This window comes from Callithrix jacchus, chromosome 2 (genome assembly GCF_049354715.1).
Source record: "Callithrix jacchus isolate 240 chromosome 2, calJac240_pri, whole genome shotgun sequence".
Lineage (NCBI taxonomy): Eukaryota > Metazoa > Chordata > Mammalia > Primates > Cebidae > Callithrix > Callithrix jacchus.
Genome location: NC_133503.1, coordinates 51616949 through 51632881, shown reverse-complemented (window position 1 = coordinate 51632881; position 15933 = coordinate 51616949). Strand labels below are relative to the sequence as shown.

The following is a 15933-nucleotide window of genomic DNA, read 5'->3' as shown; positions in this document are numbered from 1 at the left end:
ATTGTTCCTCTTTCAGGGAACCTCACCAAAGATGTTCAAAAGTCAATTCCTGGTCAATATAAGTAAACAAGTCTGTTTAAGATAAAATTCCCCTATACTCCCCTTTTCCTACTCCTCACCCTCTGCCTCAGGGTTAAAGAAAAGTTTTGAGAAGCCCTGCTCCTTTCCCTATAGTTTCTCCGACCACTCTGACTGATATCCTACATTTTAAAAATTTGAAAGAATCTACAAACAAAACTAGGACTAAAAAATGAGTTTAACGAAGCCTATACACTGAAAACTATAAAATGTTGCCAACCAAAATTCAGGATCTAAATAAGTGGAGAGACACACTATGTTCATATATTAGAAGGAGGAATATTTTTAAGATGGCAATTCTACCCAAATTTATCTATAGGTTCAATGAAATTCCTAGAAGGCTATTGTTTAATAAGTTAACTCTAATAGATATCTAGAAAGGCAAAAGATTTAGAATAGTCAAAACAATTCTTCTAGGAAAAAAAAGAATAAATTGAAGGTTTAACACTACCTGATTTCAAAACTTACCACAAGACTACAGTAGTCAAGACAGTATACTATTGAAGTAAAGATAAACATAGGTCAAAGAACAGAAAAAATAGCGAAGAAATAAATCCTGATAAATATGCTCATGTTGATACAATTCAAATGTCTTTTTAGCAAATGGGACAATTGGATATCTATATACATGTACGGAACAGAGACCTTTAATTTATATTATACATAAGACTTACATTCAAATAGTGTTATATATCTAAATGTAAGAGTTATAAACACAAAACTTCTGGGGGAAAAAAAAACAGGAGAAAATCTTTGTGACCTTGGATTAGGTAAAGATTTCTTAAATATGACACCAAAAGCACAGCCATGAAAGAAAAAGAAAAATCAGATTGTATCACAGTATATCTGATAAATGACATATTGTCAGAATATAGAAAGAACTCTTGTAACTCAAGATTTTTAAATGGGTAAAAGTTTAAAGAAATTGTATTAATGGAAATATACAAATGAAACTATAATGAGATAGCACTACATGCATATTATTTTGGCTATAATCACAGAGACTAATAACAAATATTGGTAAGAACGTGAAGAAACTAGAACTTTCATACATTGCCAGTGTGGGAATGTAAATGTACAACCACTGTTATAAACAGATTGGAATTTTTTTAAATGTTAAAGATATATTTATCATATGACCCAGCAATTGCACTCCTAGGTATCTTACCAATGTAAGTGACGATATATCTCCCAAAAGACTTGTATGTTCATTGTGGCCCTATTCATAGTAACCAAAAAGTAGAAGCAACCTAAATGTGTGACAACTGATGAACAAAAGTCACGAATTAGCATGTTATTCATCCATAAGAAGAAACAAACTATGATTCATAAACCTCTGCCATTCAAAAGTCTCTTTCAATATTTATAACGTATCTTCCCCTTTGCTGGACTTAATTTTATGACAGACTAATAAGGATTCAGTGGTATTTCCAGAAAATGCAGGTGGTGACTATTAATTAAACATGGATAAACCTCAAAAACATTATGCTAAGTGGGGGAAGTGAGACACAGGAGAGTACATATTGTATGCTTGTAATTTTTAAAATTTCCACAGAAGGCAAATATATATAAACAGAACAGATTAGTGGCTGTCTGGGGTGGGAACAGGAACAGACATTAGCTGCAAACAAGCAGAGGGAACTTTTTAGGTGATCGGAAACTTGACTATGCTGTTAGTTGCACAACCCTTTAAGTTTTGTATAAATGATTCAGATGTAAATTTAAGATGTAAATTATGCCTCAAAGAAAGCATTAAAGAAAGCCCCATGAAATGTGGCATCAAATCATATCCACTAATTTAAGAGAATAAAAATTAGTATAAGAGAACCAAAATAGTGGTTTCCTGGACAAGGGGCTATTATCTGGAAGGGAAAGAAGGAAAGTTTCTGCTGTGCTGGTAATATGTTTCTCAGTCTGGGTGATTACATGGGCATATTCATTTGGTAAAAATTAGTCAACAGTTGACTTAAAATGTGTGGACTGTCCTCTATGGATGTTACCATTTAATAAACACTTCACAAAATGAAAATCAAAAATTGGCTCATTTAAAAAGTGGGAATCCCATTGCAAATCCTGGAATTTCCTCAAACTGTTAGCTCTGCTTTTATTTTAGAATATTCATTAAGAAGGTTCATAAAAATCACAGGTTAAAAACATAACTAAGCCTAGGCAGTTTATTCTCCAAAACCTAGTAGGTTTTTTTTCATGTGCCCGAGAGATATAGTTGATTCCAAAGAGATTAGGTTTCCAAGTGAAATCTAGGCTTCTCCTGCAAAATGTTTGAAGACATACATTTTCTGTTTCTTAAGGGTGCCCATTCAGAATTGCTCTCTTTTTAGAATACTAAATTAACACTAGCATACTTTTTACAATGACATTTTGGAAATCCCAATTCTATATGGCACTTTAAAATGCTCCTGTTCTCCATAACACTAGGGTAAGTGGTGGCAGCAGTCATTTGGAATGATGAAAAGTTGTGAATCATTACAGTGATTCACAACTAGGGGGTCACTGTTGGAGCTTCCAATGGGATTGGGCATGTCATACAATCCCTGTCCCTGCAGAAGTCACCATCCAACTTTACCTAATTTACTAGATTATCGTAAATATCAAATGAGATGAAATTTTGCAAGGAGTCATTCCATGCATTCAGTGTCATCCAAGGCCACTTGTTGGTATTATTAACAGCAGCAAATAAATACATGTTATAAAAATTGACTTGCTTTCAGTGCTGCAGCTTTCAAAATTGGAGTTATAATGAGTTCCTTGAAATGTGCTTATCTGCAAATATGTTCCTCTGTTTGGTATAGGAATGGGTTCTCTAATAAACTGCACACCAGTTTGAATTTGATCTATAATCCTAGTGGCAGCATATTTCTGCAGAGCGAGATTAGATACAAACATGGAGGTTCTCAACATTACATTCACCTTTATCACATTTGAGATGGACAGCACACACCATGCCATTGATGCTGCTCTGCAGGAAAATGGGGACAGTGGAGGGGACCCTGGTAATAGCACCTCTTCCTATAAAACTTGATGAGATGCTTTAGGGTTTAAGGGATTTGTAGTCTGAGATCCAGGTCCCTGTCATGGAAGATTCTGACATGCCATCCTAGAGTGTGTCCCTCACTGAATACAGTAATAATAATGACAATAACTAACATTTCTCGAATACTATAAGCCAGACATTGATTGTACTGAACACTCTATTTGCATTTTCTCCTATTGGTCTTCCATAGAGAAACTAAAGAGATACTTTTTAAGGTAAATCAGATGACGTCATTCCAGTGCTTAAAACCCTCCCATAGATTCCACTTGCATTTTGGGTAAAATCCTCTTACACCTCACCCTACCTAAAAGGCCCTGTGTGGTCAGCCTGTGTCTGTCTCTGACCTCAGCATGTACCACTCTTTGTGTGGTTCATTTTGTTCCAGCCACAAGATACAAAGCATTTTTCCAGGAATGTCCTCAATCCTTCCTGATAATCATTGTGTGTGCTCATTTTGCCCCTAGCTCACATAACACCTATACAGAAATGCTTTTCCTGACCATCCTCTCTGAAACAGACTCAAAGGATTTAGTCATTTTTCTATAGATATATAGACAGAAAGTCATAATTTGAATATAAGACCTGAAGTGGAGGTCAAAAGAAAATATCATTGAAGGAATCTGAGTAGGGCTTTATTCTAAAAAAAAAAAAAAAAAAAAAAAAAAATTTAATTCAAAACTGAGTTTTGATTTGGAGTAAAAATCTCTCTTGACTCTGAGTTAGGTTTCTTTCTCAATTGAGTCCAGAAGGAACTGAAATTAATATAATCAAATAAGGCCACATTTTAGAGTAAAAAGGAAGAAAGTTATAAAAGGAGATGAAAGTAAAGAGAATCTTCCACCTGCCTTCAGGACAGCTCCATTTTTTCTTCTCATTAAAGTAAATGTTGGCCTAATTACAGATCTTTTTATTAAATGGATCCATGTGACATTGGAAACTGAATAAACATACAAATAACAACTGAAGGTAAAAGGTAAAATTTCCACTTAGAAATAGTTATTTCTTGTTGAAATTTCCCAGGGGCAAAGGGTCACCCAGCTGAGATAATGGCTAATGAAGATTGGACAGTCCAGGCAAGAAGCCAGACCAGTACCCCCAGTGTTGAAATAGGTTGACCATTGATTGGATTTCTGACTCTTGATTAAATGTCACAAAATGATTAACTGATTAATCCTCAGACCTTTCTGGAAGAGAATCTATTTCCCCACACTGAACTATAGCCTGATAATTCTACAATTTTTCTTTTTGGCTTAGAATCCTTTTGGAAAAAGTTTTATGACTCACTATTTTATTTGCTTTCTAATAGCCTCCTTAAGCTTCGGTTTCACTTGGTGCTTAAGATATATCATGGTTAATTTATTTCTTAGTATTCTTAGCTAACTATAATATTTAGGTAATAATGCTTTGGACCAATATAGTATAATACAAATTATGAATACTTGCCTGTAGACTAATTTGAAAGTCAGTAAAGTCAGACCTCATGAGTTCACAGCCAACTTTAACACTATCACCTCGGGCAAGGTGCTTAACCTAACTTTCAGACCACTTATCTAACAAAGGAGGACAATAATTATAACTATCTTAAAGAGAAATTGAAAATTAAATGTTTTTAGAATAAGTTCATTTAAAAAACTAATAGGAACAAGTAGGCTATATACATCATCCTTTTGCTACATTTAGCTTCTCCCAGGAGACTTACTAGGAATCTCCTCATTCTCCTGCTAAATAGAGTTCAAAAGAAGCAGAGACAGATACTGTTAGCCTGGAATAGACTATATCTGATAATATATTTTATTTTGTTCCTGGAAGATGGGACTTTTCATCAAATGATTAAAGAATAAAAGCAACTACTAATTATTAAGCATTTTCTATGGGCCAGGCACTCTTCTACATATTTTGTATACATAGATTTATTTAATCTTCCTAAAACCTAATGAAGTTGACATTAAGAGGGGCAGAGGCAGCAGACAAACTCAGGTCACTGCCCTCCAGAGCGAAGCAATATAAGACTTCCTTTGCACACTCTGAATTCCTATCTAGTCACTTCTTATACTGGTGCACCTCATGCCATCACTTCTCACCTTCTCAAGGTCATCAGTTCAGTTTTATGCATTCTCTCATATCATCAATTTCTTACTTGTCTACTGGACCTTTCCATTCAGATCATAAACATGACTTTTTTTTTCATTTTAATACACAAAATGAAAGTAACAAAACTCACTGTAACCTTCTTTTCTCTCTGGCTCCAGCCCCATTTCTGTTCCTCCTAACACTATAATTCCTAAAAAGACTTTTTATAATATTCTTTCCAAGGCCTTTGCTCCAATTTTCTTTAACTCACTCCAATTAGACTTTCACCGGTCCTTTGTAACAAATTTTTTTCTATATGTCACTATTGCTTTGCACATGTTGTTAACCCCAATCTTTCATTCTCCTTTCTCATCTTACTTATCAGTAGCATTTGAAACAATTAATCAGATCCTCGTTGAAACTTTTCTTTTTTTGAGACAAAGTCTCACTCTGTCCCCCAGGCTAGAACAGGCACAATCTTGGCTCACTGCAACCTCCACCTGGCTAATTTTTGTATTTTTGGTAGAGACAGGATTTCACCATTTTGGTCAAGCTGATCTTGAATTCCTGGCCTCAAGTGATTCACCTGCCTCAGCCTCTCAAAGTCCTAGAATTATAGGCATGAGTCACCTGTACCCAGCCTGAAATATTTATTTCACTTGGCTTTCAGGATACGGCACTGTTCTCGTTCAGCTTCTACCTCTTCCAACTTAATTCCCTGTGCTGCTTCCTCCCCTTCTCCCCAGATTCTAAACATGGAAATAAACCAAGCCCCAATCTTTGGTCCTTTTTGTTTCTCTATCAATACCCATTCCCCTGCTGATTTCATCTTTTTGTAGTATATAAATACCATCTATACTGTTGATGACTACAAAATGTGGTACTCTTTCCCAAAACTCTCTCCCAATTTAAATAACCACAACTCTTTTTTTTTAAATTGTACTTTAAGTTCTAGGGTACCTGTGCAGATTTTTCAGGATTTTTGCATAGGTACACACATGGCATGGTGGTTTTCTCCCTCCATCCCCCTTGTCACCAACATCAGGTATTTCTCCCAATGTTATCCCTTCCCAACCTCCCCACCCTTTGTTATCTCTCACTTAGCCCCCCATCCCCAAACAGACCCCAGTGTGTGAGGTTCCCCTCCCTGTGTCCATGTGTTCTCATTGTTCAACACCATAAGAATATACATATAGTGTTTGATTTTCTGTTCTTGTGTCAGTTTGCTGAGAATGATGGTTTCCAGATTTATCCATATCCCTGCAAAGGACACGAACTTATTCTTTTTTATGGCTGCATAGTAGTCCATGGTGTATATGTGCCACATTTTCTTTATCCATCCTATCATTGATGGACATTTGGGTTGGTTCCAGATCTTTGCTATTGTAAACAGTGCCACAATGAACATATGTGTGCATGTATCTTTATAACAGAATTATTTATAATCCTTTGGATATCTACCCAGTAATGGGATTGCTCGGTCAAATGGAAATTTTATTTCTAGGTCCTTGAGGAATCACCACACTGTCTTCCACAATGGTGGAACTAATTTACACTCCTACCAACAGTGTAAAAGTGTTCCTATTTCTCCACATCCTCTCCAGCATGTTGCCTCCAGATTTTTAATGATCACCATTCTAACTGGCATGAGATGATAACTCAATGTGGTTTTGATTTGCATTTCTCTAATGACCAGTGGTGATAAGTATTTTTCCATGTTTGTTGGCCTCATATATGTTTTCTTTTTAAAAGTGTCTGTTCATATCCCTTGCCCACTTTTGAATGGGTTTCTTTGCTTTTTTCTTGTAAATCTGTTTTAGTTCTTTGTAGATTCTGGATATTAGCTCTTTGTCAAATGGGTAGATTGCAAAAACTTTTTCCCATTCTGTTGTTTGCCAGTTCACTCTAATGATTGTTTCTTTTGCTATGCAGAAACTCTAAAGTTTAATTAGATCCCATTGTCTATTTTGGCTTTTGTTGCCATTGCTTTTGGTGTTTTAATCATGAAGTCCTTGCCTATGCTTAAGTCCCACAGAACTGGAAAAATAAAACACTCTAAGCTTCATATGGAACCAAAAGAGAGCCCATATAGCCAAGATAATCCTAAGCAAGAAGAACAAAGCTGGAGGCATCACACTACCTGACTTCAAACTATACCACAAGGCTACAGTAATCAAAACAGCATGGTATTGGTACCGAAACAGAGAAATCGACCAATGGAACAGAACAGAGGTCTCAGAGGCAATGACACACATCTACAACCATCTGATCTTTGACCAACCTGACAAAAACAAGCAATGAGGAAAAGATTCCCTGTTTAAATGGTATTGGGAAAACTGGCTAGCCATGTGCAGAAAGCAGAAACTGAACCCTTTCCTTACACCTTACACTAAAATTAACTCCAGATGGATTAAAGATTTAAACATAAGATCTAACACCATAAAAACCCTAGAGAAAAACCTAGGCAATAACCACAACTCTTAAAAGGATGGGATGCTACCTGTGTCATTGTTTCCTTTTGCTTTCAGAAGGTTTGAAATCTTTTCCTGGGCAACTCATGTTGATGGCCTTCAGGCTAGCTCTCCTATGAAACTCACCATGCTATGTTAGAAATATCTATATGCCAGTTCTCAGGGCTTTAAATTTGTCTGAAGACCATTCATGAAGCAAGATATTAAAGAGATCCTAGCTTCGTTAAGAGGAAAAGAGAATGAAGTTTGATCATGGTACAATTCAAACCCAAATACCTGTTTGCTCAGTTTCATACCATGAATAACTTTTTAAAACCCGTTTTAAATAATTGTTATATTTATTATGGATGGTGACAAATAGAATGGTTCAGAGAAACCAGCCCTTACTCCCCAAGGCAAATGTCCTGTTAGAATGTAAATACTTCTGTCATCCTTGCATTATAACGAGGTCATACTGTTTTAATTACTGTTTCATTTATTTAATAGTCATTATTGTTACTGCATTTCTCCCTTGGAAGAAGAAATAATAACTTCCATCCTGGTTTATAAAATTAAAGTAGCTTCAGTTTGCTCAATTGTAAAATAGAAAAATATATCTTGATTTTCAAAATATATTGGGGTTTGGAGATTGGGAATATATTAGTCAAGAATACAAAATTTCAGTTAGAGGAATAAGTTTAAGAGCTCTATCGTACATCAGAGTGACTACAGTTACTGACAACATATTACATACTTGGAAATTGCTAAGAGTAGGTTTTAAGCATCCTTAATACAAAAATAAATGATAAATATGTGAGGTAATGCATATGTTAATTAGATTGATCTGGCCTTTCCACAGTATATACGTATATCAAAATATCATGTTGTATACCATAAATACAATTTTAATTTGTCAATAAAAAATAATTTATAAAATAAAGTTTTGTAAACATACAAAAATTATACTTTGTTATTATAACATATGTGAAACCCCATTTTTCACAAGGAATTATGAACTGGTCCAGCAATCTGAAGCAAAACAATATAAAATATAGTAGTTTAACTACAGTAGACAATTAAGCTGCCTAATTGCATAGCAAAGCTAAAACATAAACTCCTAAATCTCAACCCACATCAGGACTATTTATTTCCAGAAAGCAATCTCTTCACTTAAAATAGTTGATATGTAGATGAACTACAATTTTCCACAATTAAAGAGATGGCTGTATTTCTTTCTGATAACTTTTTAAAATCTTCTCTAAATTTTAAGAAAAAGAAAAAGAATTATATTGACTAAAAAGACCACAGATAAAATTTCCAATGGCTCCTACCTGTTTGCTTTCTCTTGGAAGTTCATGTGCCTTGAAAACTGTGAGGTCAAAAAATGAGTGTCAAAGCAACTGTTAACCTCTGCAGGGTGATGAAGGCTTGAAGTATAAGACTAAGGTGACTTTGCAGAGGTTGGTAACCAGTGTCCTTCTAGGATGTAATATAAGTGACACAAAGTGCTTCTCAGATGCTTAGATTATGAGAAAACAAAAATATGATTTACTTGAGGGATTGCAAATTCTAATTCTCTGGAAGTCACCATGTACCATCGTTATTGTATAACTCTTTAAATCTTCAGATCTTAGTATTATGCCCATTTTACATAATAGCTGAGAGTTTAAGGTGATTTAAGAACTTTGCCTAATGAAACGGAACCTAACCTCTTTTCCCAGTGAAAAAATATTATCTATCAAGATGAGCAAGTATTTTTCTTGGGGAAGAAACAGATGAAAATTATCTCTAGACAAACTAACTGACATATTAGTTTGTGTGTATGTGTGTGTGTCTTAGATATAAGATTTAAACCAATGTACACCTAGGAAACAGTTGACCTAGGCAATGTGGCCTGGCAGGAGCTTACAAGGACTAAAGGTTGAAACAATTTGACAAGCAATTGTGATTATGAGAACATGAGATGTAGAATTCAGATTATAAGCATGTGGAATGTTTCTGAGTACTATTCATTAAATAGGACACCATACCACCAAGTCAGTGTTTTGAGAGGAAAATTACCAGGAGGAAAAAAAGATTTTAAAACTATCAGCTGTGGAGTATAATTGAACAACCTCACATTGTTTAACTGGAAAGAAAAGATTCAAGTCTGTGGTACCCTCTTTGACTCAAATGAAGGGACTGTCTTGTCAAGGAAAGACTTGTTATGTACACTGTGACAACAAAAATTAAATTTCTGGAAGTGGCAGAGAGTCAGAAATGTCTTTCATATAGTGTGTTTAAATAGAGAAGTTCAAGACATTCAAGTTCAGATGAGAATAAAAAGCCTTGAGAGATAGCAAGTCCCCTACCATCTAAGATATAAAAGCAGAAAGAGTTACTGTGGAAAAAATGTCAAGCACTGGGATTGAATTAGACTAGAGTAGACTTAAAGATGTCTTTGCTGAGCATATTAAGAATCTTTGATACAGTTTCTTCTTATTCTCGGATTGAGAGATAAATTTGTGGTGACACAGCCTTTAAAAATTACCTAACTTCCAGGCGCAATGGCTCCCACGCCTGTAATCTCAGCACTTTGGGAGGCTGAGGCAGGTGGATCACGGTCAGGAAATTGAGACCACTCTGGCTAACATGGTGAAACTCTTTCTCTACTAAAAATAGAAAAAATTATATACATGATGGTGCATGCCTGTATTCCCATCTACTCAGGAGGTTCAGGCAGGGGAATCACTTGAACCCAGGAGGTGGAGGTTGCAGTGAGCTTATATTGCACCACTGCACTTCGACCTGGGTGACAGAGTTGACTTGGTCTCAAAAAAAATCTACTGGGGGGAAAAGGGGAGGGCCAGTGGGAGGGGGAGGTGGGGAGGGATAGCCTAGGGAGAAATGCCAAATGTGGGTGAAGGGAAAAAGAAAAGCAAAGCACACTGCCATGTGTGTACCTACGCAACTGTCTTGCATGCTCTGCTCATGAACCCCAAAACCTATAATCCAATAAAAAATTAAAAAAAAAAAAAAAAAAGAATATTGCCTTAAAAAAAAAAATCTAACCTTCTAGTTTTCTAATTGTAAAGGTTAAAAGAATTAGTCATTAGTCTATCAGTCTATGGGTATATTTATGTTAAGGTCAATGGCTTCTTTATTTTTCTTAATCACTATATTACTCTCAGAATGCAACCATTCTTAATAATTACTCAAAATAAATTTAACAAATGTTTTCTTCTCAAATGAAATAATACACTTTTAAGGTTCACACCTAACTTCAAGATTTTTCATGACTGGGTTTGAAGTAACTTGACAACAGATTCAACATTCAAAGTATGTTAACCAATGCCAAGAACTTTACAAGTGTTAACTTTCCTAACCTTTGGGACTTGAACAACCTTGCCCTCATTACGTAGGTCATAAAATAGACTTGGAGAAGCAAAATATTTTGCCAAATAGTAAAGTGACAGTGATGTCTCAATCTGAGTTCTGAGTGACTAGGACTTCCTAACTAGGGACAGAAGTAATAGGTCAACCAAACTGGAAGTATATGTGGCCTACCAGGTGGCAACTACCACACCATGGTAGGGGACATATAACTGCATTTTATTGTCCTGGCAAAAACTCAGCAATGAGGGAAAAAATCAAAAACAGTACTGCTGGGTGCCTTGGACAATAACCACATATGGAAGGATGATCTTAATCAAGCAATGGCTTGAAGGGAAGTACTGCATTATGGACACTCCCTTCAGGGAGGATTCTGAAGTAAATTTCTACCCATGTCTCCATCTGGCTCTCTGAAACCTAAGAGGGGATTTTTGGATGGTAGTTGAGTTGGAACAAGATGCTGTAAAACAGATCCTTCAGAATCTGCCCTGAGTGGGCCTATTACATTGCAGTCAAGCAGCCATTCAGCAGTGATTTTATTGACTTTATTCACAGTAAGAGTAAGGATTTTGTCCACAGCTATCCAGTAAAAACATTACCTACTCCTGGAGTCATGTGTTTGTACTTATCGGTTCATTAACTGATTAATATACTCCTTTACCAGAGGAGGTCATGTAGCAACATGCCATTATCTAGATGATTTTTTACTCTTATTACACCATCTTATTTGTTATTATTATTCTGTTGAAAATTGACTTCACTTCTCTCAGTACTCCTCCCACCCTTTCCCTTCTCAGCTGTTCTCCTCACAGTACTGCCTTACATTTTCTTTAATGTTCCTTATAATTTTGCAATTCAGTCACACCCTTCCTTTCCTTTCGAAAGTTGGAAGATCTGTATGCACAGACTACTTTCTCATTCCATACTAGGAGGAATATTTTGCTTCTCTCAACAAGTTTGAACATGCTTAAGGATTAAGTAAAGAGAGACTATGATTTACTTTTTTAAAAAAAATCATATCAATTAGAAAATTGGCTATAGTTTTCTAGCCTTTGAGATTCCACAGTTCAGAGATAAATGTCATGTGACAAATGTAATCTGCTTCTTTTTACACAATTGTATATTCATACCTTCTGAGGTCAAATTTATAGTATCAGGGTCCAAGAGCAAACAATGTGTTGCATGGGGGCTACTTGTAGACCACGGTGGGCAGGAGAGTGCTTCTATCTCTAATTGACTCAGAGCTTGGCTTGAGAGAATACGATGGAAAAGGGAAAGATAGCATTCTTTGTGATCTAATGGACCTGGCCTTAAAATATCTCTTTTCCATTCTGCCTGGGTTATGTTATTAAATCTACCAAAGACCTTACTGTACTTGAATCAAATGCTTTACATGCATTATCTCATTTTGTTCTTAGAACATTAAGTTAGCTACTATTAATATCCATTTTATGGATGAGGAAACTGGTGTAAGCAGTTGAAAGGGCTTGCTGCCAAAGTCACATTGCTGGAGAGTGGTGGTCCTATAGTTTGAACCAGAATCTAGCCCACCAAGTTTGTTCTCTGCACTTATTATCATTTCCAGTTTATCAGTGAAAAGGAAATTAAACTTTCTTTTTAGATAATTATCAAATAAAATTAAGTATGCTAGTAATGTTTGTTCACTAAGAAAACACCAACTCCTGTTATTTCTCCAGTGGACACAGTTAACACAATCTATTATTATAATGCCTAAAACTCTTGGCATATCTGATTATTCACCTAGAGTTACTCCCTGATGGGAAAACACATTAACAGGCATTCTAAAATGTCATAGCAGGAATACAACATCTTGAGGGAAAAAGGGAAATTGTTGGAACCCCAGACTTGGAATCACTATAGTATCCCTGAAAGAATCGGAGATAAATGGGGCCTTGATTACCTAGATAGAAAAGTTGGAGTAGAGAGGAAGAAAAATAGCATAGTGTAACAAAGTGAGCTCTGGAGTTGCAGAGAAAGGCTTGGGTTTGAGCCCTAACTCTTCTCTGGTCTCCTTTAAGTCTCCGAGCTGTGTTCTTTCATTTTGCATATGAACTAATTATTACCATCTCTCTTTAAGGTGCCCTGGAGATCAAATGAACAAAGTACGTGACTGCTTTGAAAATTGCAAAGAAGTAAATAAGTTACAAATGGGAGACCCAGATCCAATCTGGCCCACAGATGTTTTAAATTTGGCTTGAAAGAGTGGTCCTTCCAAAAAGAAAAGTCTTGATAAATGATGAGCAATGAGAAGGCCATTTAGCAGGGCATGTCCTCCCCTGTTCAACACTGGCTTCACCAGTCCCAGACTCTCCATATATTTTTTTCTACCTTTCATGCCATTGCAGGCATTTGTTTCTACTCTACTAGATATGGAACATCCTTTAGGATTAAGATGGTATAAGATGAAATTCACTCGGGTCACCAGTATGACTCAATCTTCCATAAAATACTAACCAGCAGAAGGCCTACACAAGGAGTAAGGAGGTGGAGGCTTGGGAATGTGAAACTCCCAGCCACACTTCAGCTTAGATGACCAAGAGCAGCAGAGAAAAGAGTGTGGTTGCATGTGAACTTGTCTGGTTTTCCCAGAGATTGGGAAAGAAGAGGGGAGAGGATTCAGAAATCCCCCTTTTTAGGAATTCTCAAGAAATAGATGCCATGCCAGCTAAGATTAAGAATAAACCTAAATGTATATTGGAGTAATTATACAAGAGAGGAAAATTCATTTTGGCATCTGAAAGAACTGTTGGTTAAGCAGCAATAAGAATTTAAAAGCCAATCTCTGAAAGGCCTCAAATGAGTGCCTCTGGAGTGTTCTGGCAAGCTGATGAAGAGGACAAATGCAGGAATTGCAATTCACATAGCAACTGGCCAATCATCCTGAAAATAAATCTACTCTAGTCGTTATTTATCCAGCAGTTATCTTTGATTGCTAAATAAATCTGCGGCATGTAATGTGTGCTCCTCAATTGTTTTGGTGTCTGTAGTCAATCAGGCATTTAATAACTGTCAACAAAAATACTATATTTGAGGAAATATATTCAGTGGAAGATTAAATTAGGCACTGTGGCCAGGCCACCCACCATGCAGAAAAGCATTCTGTGCTACAAAATAACATTACTGATGTAAAAATGAAAGTCAAATGACAGACTTAGGCTTTTGACTCAAGAAACAAGGCTTGAGTTTTTAACCATTAACTAGGATATGTGTGGCTTGACCTAGTTGAAAATGCCCTCATTACCACTCCTGGCCCATTTCTTGTTCATCACTGCCTTTGAGACTTGTTTCTGCTCAGTAGTTTTCCCTGATTCTTTCCATCAAGTCATATCATTGTCTCTATTGGGCAAAACAGTGAAATAGAAAAGGCACCAAACATAGAGTCAGAACACAAGGGCCTGAATAATAACTTTCTTCCCCTGCACCTATGTAACAATGTGGTCTTTTCTGGACCTCAGATCCCCCATTAGTAAATGAGGCATTATATAAGTGTATGTGCTATCAGAACCATAGCATGCTACAAATATTGCCCTGTAAGAGTTTTTCTATTGTTTTCAGTATGTGTGGTTTATTAAAAACTTAGTTGACCTATGAATGAAAGACCATTCCAAGTAATAGAGTTAAGAAATAGAGAAAACTTGTTACATGTGTTCAATTCCATGTAACAGAGATTACAGACATGCAAAAGAAAATACAGAATCTAGAATTGAGGTACCTATGGGTTAAACAAAAACAGCTCTAGTTGGCAGGATTGAACTGTGTGCCATGGCAGAAGCTGTTTATAGTTGTGCCATCTTTGCACTACCAACCTGAAGCTGGTGGTCTTCAACCAAAAGTTATGAAATTTGCAAATCAGGGAGCTACGAGTGAATCCACAGTGGGATTTAATCATCTTATCTCTGCAGGCCCCCTGAAACTTTAAGACAATTGTTTGTCGACAAATTTGGCCCAGTGATAAAATAATATTAATAGCTACTAAAAAAAATTACTGTAAGTGTTGAGACAGCTATGTGCTTTCTAGTACTAAGTGGCTTTTCCATGTGATTCTATTCCATACAGTACTTGAAGGAACTACAGCATTCTCAGAAATACTGTTGTTATGCAATTGAAAAATCGGTAATATTTGTTTGGATTCTTTTTCTTAATTTTTTTTGAGACAAAGTCTCATTCTGTTGCCCAGGCTGAAGTGCAGTGGTGTGATCTTGGCTCACTGTAACCATCAGCTCCTGGGCTCAAGCAATCCTCCCACCTTAGCCTCATGAATAGCTGGGACTACAGGTGTACACCACCATGCCAAGCTAATTTTTTAGAGACAGGTTTTGCCATGCTGCCCAAGCTGGTCTCAAACTCCTGGGCTCAAACAATCTACTTGCCTTAGACTCCCAAAGTGCTGAGATGACAGATGTGAGCCACCATGTGATTTATTTTTTGGTTTATCTATGCTCTCTATTTTGACTTTAATAAAAAAAAAAACAGCTAGCATTAATGAGACTTATTTGATATGAAACACTGTATACTTTATAAGCATCTTATTTAATCTCCATAATCAACCCCTTTACAAATGAGAAAATGTAAACATAGAGAAGTGAAAAGCCCTATCCATAGTTCTGAGCTAATAATTGATAAAGTCAGTATATGAACCCTGTTCTGTATAATTTTCTCAGGTGAGTTTTTGTGACCTGAGTTGTCTTTGTCTCTAGCATTGTTCTTCCCTCTATAGAAATAGAACTTCTACCAAGAGAATAGATCAAGCAGAGTGCCTATGGCCCATCATTGGGCATCTTCACTTAGCATCTGAAGGCACCTGTGGATTATTTGCAACCTGTTTGGTCCTTCTCACACCATGAAAACTAGCTAGAACTTGAGTCCAGTGCTTAATTTGATTTCTACTAA

At 36.2% G+C, this 15933-nt stretch overlaps 1 protein-coding gene across 9 annotated transcripts in view; it reads left to right on the top strand.

Annotated features, from left to right (window-relative positions):
* The window catches only part of LOC118150612 (uncharacterized), a 325444-nt gene extending 311446 nt beyond the window's left edge, over positions 1 to 13998 (top strand). For 3 of the 9 annotated variants that reach the window (XR_013532495.1, XR_013532494.1, XR_013532490.1), the window contains one exon: positions 7228 to 10427. The gene's annotated coding sequence lies outside the window, so the exon portion shown is untranslated. Of the gene's footprint in view, positions 1 to 7227; positions 10437 to 13120 lie in introns of those variants that run through there. The other 6 variants (XR_004738734.3, XR_004738733.3, XR_013532492.1 and 3 more) reach the window with 5 other exon arrangements.
* The last annotated feature ends 1935 nt before the right edge of the window (positions 13999 to 15933 follow it).